Genomic DNA, 5,670 nt, shown 5'->3' with positions numbered 1-5,670 from the left:
TTTTTATAAGAGAAGCTTTAGAAAAACGTAAATAATAATTGTATAGATATTTTTATATTGGTTCACTCCAACAGAACTACGTCTAGTCTCACTATAAAAAAAAAATATTATTATGTGGAGGTTATTTTGAGGGGGTTATAAAAATCATCCACAAATTAATATTATTTAAAATAATTAAAAAGATTTAACTAAATCGTGGTTATTGTAGGGGTTTTAATGTTATTATGAGGAGGTTTATGTCTTCTAGAAATTAAAATACAATTTTCAGTTTCTAACTTCCCTCCTAGACCCAACATTTCCCAAATCTATCATCGCTCTTAAACTTTCCCCCTTTCCGAAATCGAAAGTTGCGTTTCTTTTCCCTAAAATTTTCCAAACCATCACATTTTCTCTGCTTTCCCTAAACTTTTCGTGCAAGGTTTTCGGTTTTCCCCCACAACTCAGTTCGTGCTCAAGTCATCATCATTTTCAGGTCTTGTTAGGTCGTTCATTGTGCGTCGATCGTCAATTCAGCGTCTTTGTCATTGCGGTCGCCGTTACGGTCTCTGTTGCGCTCGTCGTTACGGTCTTTGTTGCGCTCGCCGTTACGGTCTATGCTACGCTCGCCATTGCACTCACCACTGTGGTCGTCGTTGCGCTCGCCACTACGGTCGTTGTTGCGCTCGCCGCTGCGTCGTCAGTTGTAGTCGCCATGGAGTCCTCAGTTGTGGTCGTCGTTGCGCTCGCTGCTACGGTCGTCGTTGCGCTCACCATTGCGTCGTTAGTTGCAGTCGCCATGGAGTCCTCAGTTACGGTCGCCGTCATCGCTCATCATCGCTAGGGTTCACCGTCATTAAACCTAGGTTTCCTCTTCCAGGTTACAATTTTAAAACCTCTTTCGAATGAGATCTCACAGCGGTGAAAGCTAGCTTGCCTTTTCAAGTTACAATTTTAAAACACCTCATTATTTATTATCTAGAAACAGCCTTAACTTTTATTTCTCTACCATGCTCTACTTCTTAGTCATCTGGGATGTTGCTGATACTTGAATTTATAAAAACGGATATGGGGTCTTCATACTCTATGAGCCTCGTTAAGGTTAACGAAATTTATCAACTTTTGATGCTACAGTCATTCTCAACTTGCATTACCATACAGTCTACAAATTGAAATTTTCTCATCTTCGTGCCTGGGGCTGAAGCACCATTACACAGATTGTATAATCACTATTGTTACCATTTTATGAAAATATAAATCTAGACATCATACTAACATTTAACCTGTGGTTAAATGAATGTCAAAAATAGTTGTGCTTAGATGAACTGTTACTAAGTGAGACTAATTTTTGTGAATGAAACTCTAAACAATTTACTGTGATTTGAGTGAAGTAGTTATGAGAATGTTTCTTTCTTTCTATATCCTTTAGTTTCTTCATTATTAGTTTCATATCTTCATGTTTCTGGTTTGCTTATTAGGGGCACATATCAAAGCTCTTAAAATCTCTAAAACTATACACTTATAGATCTACAATCAAATACTTAAATTCCTTCTTGAATATGGTTGTAATTGACAATTTCTCTTGCTTCCATACCACTCTATTCGTTTCACTTAACTATTGCCAAGCATCTTTGTTTTGTAGTTGATATATTTCTTTATTTTGAAATTTGCAGGAGGTTAGTTTTATGGTATTGGAGAAGCTTGTTGTTGTAGGAATTAGGGATCAACCTGTTGTTTTTGTTACTCATAGGTTACTCTAGCTGCCTATATTGAACTTTTGTGCACTTTACTTAGTTGTAGAGTCCAGGCTAATGCACTTTACTTGTGTTGATTGGAATTGGTTTCTATCAGAAGCAGTACAAGCAGGACTTCAAAAAAAATTCCAATACTGCGAAAGTTTATGAAGGTGCTTAGATTACTCAGTAAATTAGGTCCTTCAAGTTATCATAAAACATTGCCTTCAATGCCGTGAGGAGAAAGGTTTTTTTTTTCTATTTGGCTAATGATGCTTTGATTAACAAGAAAAGTTATTCCAAATTTGTTTATTTTTCTAGGTGGCTTTCTTTCATTTAAAGGACATGATGAGAAAGTGGTAGTCTTAATTAAAATCTGATAATAAAGTTCAACCTGCAATCTTTAACATTGATGCAATTTGACCTTTGAGATCATTGCCTTTCTTTACCATTTTTCTTTTGGTCTACAGACACTCCACCAGAACCTGTAAAAAAGAAAGCCTCAAGTGGATCCCTTAATAGAGGTTAGTGTTAAAACTTCTCTCATATTCCAGTTTACATTCTCTTGTTTATTTATTTTTTTTATCTTAATTATATAGTAATTTACACATAATATATTTGTTACACTAGCTGAATAACTTAAAAATTAATTTAGATAATTGGTATCGTTTTACTCTTTCTCTCTTCTATCCATATTTTTACTGTTTGAGACTTTAAAATAAGGTTGAACTACTATTTTATTGGGAACTGCAGTAAGAAAATTGACTACACTGATGCATGTATTATTGTATGTTTAGTGCAGCCAGTTTTAGTGAAGACGGTTTAAGATTATACTTTGTTATTTCTCATAAATATGTAGTCATTCTAAAGGTCAAGCTTTTCCTAAATCTACAAAATTGGGCAAGTGTGGATATGTATGAGTGCATCCATAAACTCTCAAATTACACTTATGTCATTTATTATTTTATTTTAATATTTTTCTTTTATCATTTCAGTAAGTTATTGATGCAAATGAGTTCGAGTCTTCTCTGACTACAAGAGGATTATCTCATGCTAGCAACATTTTGGGGGGTTTATGATGTTTTGTTTTTTTAGGATAGAATTATATTTAGTCTATTATGTATTTTGACCATGTTAGATTTTTTAATCAATCTTGTAACGTTATTTAAACATTATGTATTTTTTTTATATTTACATTGTAATTGTTAATGAATGTATGTTATTTTAAATCATCAATAAAATTAATTTTGAATTATTTTTTTGTATTTTACAATTTTATATATTTTGTTAATTTTTTTATTATTTCAGCAAGTTGGTCTAGACTATTAACTCTAACCGAGAGAATATGTGTACAATACAATAGAGTCTAAACACTCGCAGTGTTTTCTCTCTTTTCTCTTTCTCTCTCTTTCTTACAATAGTAAGCAAATTTATAATGAAGCTCGACAATATTGCTTGACTTCTTTTTCTTCTCAGATATTCTCTTTTTCTTGAGGTCTTTTGTGCTTCTCTTTTAAATGTTTTTCTCATGATGCATATTTTTGTTTTATGTTATCCTTTTGATTCTTGCTTTGAATGTCCTTCTATTTAAAGGCTCGTAGATAAATATTCGTTACACTGAGCTCTTAGCCTTGATTCTTATGTCTTCTCGTTCTTCATGTACAACAGTCGTTAGTTAAAGTCAATTTGTCAAAGCAAGCTTGCTTTTTCAGTACTTTGCTTGAAGTAGGTTGTACTTTCTTTTAGACATTGCTTCTTCAATGAAGAGCATTTCGTGAATATCTCTTTTGTCTCGAACGTCTAGTTCTGATATTTGAATAAAGCATGTGGATGCGTGTAGAGTAGGTTATCTGCGAAGAAATGAGTAGATTATGCATGCAACAGACATGTCTTATCTCTTATCACTTTTGTTGTTTTTGAATGTTAAGCATTTAATGTCATTTAATGCTTGCTCGACACAACAAAGTGCTTTTCATTTTCTACCATTGAGGTAGCGTTTAACAATTAAGTTTTTCTTCTAAAGATACCAAGCGTTGAGACAAACAATAGGTTTGTTGTGGTATTCATAGAACTTATCAACTCTTAAACTTGTGACAAACATGAGCAACATCTAAGGACAATATTGGGTATTCCCAGGGAGAGACGATTATACTTTAAGTTGTCTAAATGTGAGTCATGGATGTTAGAAGTTCAATTGTTGGGACATGTTATCTCATTTATATGGATTTCAACTAATCGTTCTAAGTTAGAACAAATTCATTAGTGAGAGTGTCCCAACACAATTTCAATAATTCAAAGTTTTACGAGTTTAGTTAACATTGTAGAAGATTCATTGGTGGGTTTTCTAAAATAGTATTTCCTTGACATAATTAATCCACAATGATCTACCTTTGGATTAGAATAATGGATGTGAGTAGACTCTTATTAAGCTAAACCAAATGTTGATCAATGCATTAGTATTGATTATTCTTGATTCAGGAAAATTCGTTCACCAGTGCACTGGTGAATTCTAATGTAGGAGAAGAAGGTAGTGATTTGTGCTTCTTGTCAACCAAATATTCATGAGAAGAACTATTGAATTCATGATTTAGACTTAAATGGTGTCATTTTTTTTGTGGACTTGGAGACATAATCTTTATGGTGCTATATTTGATGATCATAAAAGTTTGAAGTATATTGTTGATAAAAAAAGAATTTAACACGAGGCAAGGACAATGAATTATATTCTTATAAGGTTATGATTAAGTTAAAGTATCATCCCAACAAAGCAAATGTGAGTGATGAAGCATTGTAACAATACATACTATAATGATTAAACGACTATAAATGATTTAAGAATTGAGGAGTTTGAATTTATGTATGGTGTTATGAATTTTGTGGATTAAAATTGAGTTCCCTTTAAGTTGGAATTATATAAAATATGGTTTAATTAGAGTATATTTAAGTTAAATTGATTTACGGTTTGGATTGGCATATTTTAGTTTTAAGTTAAGCATATTGGAAGGTTTGAATGCCAACTATGTGTATTTACATTATTGAATAACGTGATAAGGGTTAGTATTTCCACTAGTAAAAAAAAGGGATTTAAAAGCGCTATATACGCTTCGGTTTAAGCAAACCCGAAGCGTATAAAAGCGCGGTGGCAGAACCGTAAATAAAGCTAACATATATGCCTCGGTTGTTCCAAACCCGATGCCTAAAGCATGATACTAACTCGGTCCTACACCAAACCGAAGCATAAACCTACCAACTGATATGACTTCCAACCTCTGATCGCTGTTACTAACTCGGTTTCCACGAAACCGATGCCTAAAGAGACCTACGAACTCGGTTCTGCGGTGAACTGATGCATATGTCTCTGCTTCAGACCTGCCACCACCTGCCATGCCAAAAAAGACTTCCCATGCTACTAACTCGGTTCTGATGAGAACCGAGGCGTAAAGGTCTACTCCACTGCCAACCTCTGACGTACACGGTGTGTGCTTCGGTTTTGTTGAGGACCGATGTTGTTTCTTGGTTTCAGTTGTTGTTTATGCACCGGTTGGCTTCTTGACCGAGCTGGTAAGGGTATTATGCCTCGGTTAAGTGAAGAACCGAGGCAGTAATATGTTTAAATTTCTTCCGCGAACAGCACCAACAGCACCACTTTTGTTCATCTTCTTCTCAGTGCCAGAAACCCGCGAGCAGAAACCCTCGCTGCCATCTCCGTTTGCTTCCATCTTCGTTTGCTTCCATCGCTGGTGACCACAATCACCTCTTCAACTTCCCTGTCAGCCCCTTACGCGTCCGTTGTGGAGGAGGCCGGACGTCTATAATATTATAGACATCCGCCCCCCTCCACAACGGACGTTTAAGGGGCTGAAGACAATTAATTCTTCAACCACCCTATCAGCCCCCTAAACGTCTGATATGGGGGGCCGGACGTCTATAATATTATAGACGTCCGGCCCCCTCCACAACA

The 5,670-nt window shown here is 35.1% G+C and overlaps 1 long non-coding RNA gene across 2 annotated transcripts; it reads left to right on the top strand.

The window, feature by feature from the left end:
• The first annotated feature begins 258 nt into the window (after nt 1-258).
• Nucleotides 259-2,962, top strand: LOC108321424 (uncharacterized). Of its 2 annotated transcripts, XR_008246572.1 has the most exons (3): nt 259-1,882; nt 2,180-2,233; nt 2,705-2,962. It is a non-coding gene; the product is annotated as an uncharacterized LOC108321424 (long non-coding RNA). The 2 variants fall into 2 exon arrangements; XR_008246573.1 differs by having other exon boundaries at nt 259-2,233.
• Nucleotides 2,963-5,670: the final 2,708 nt, after the last annotated feature.

Source organism: Vigna angularis, chromosome 1 (genome assembly GCF_016808095.1).
Source record: "Vigna angularis cultivar LongXiaoDou No.4 chromosome 1, ASM1680809v1, whole genome shotgun sequence".
Lineage (NCBI taxonomy): Eukaryota > Viridiplantae > Streptophyta > Magnoliopsida > Fabales > Fabaceae > Vigna > Vigna angularis.
This window is presented reverse-complemented; position numbering and strand designations above follow the sequence as displayed.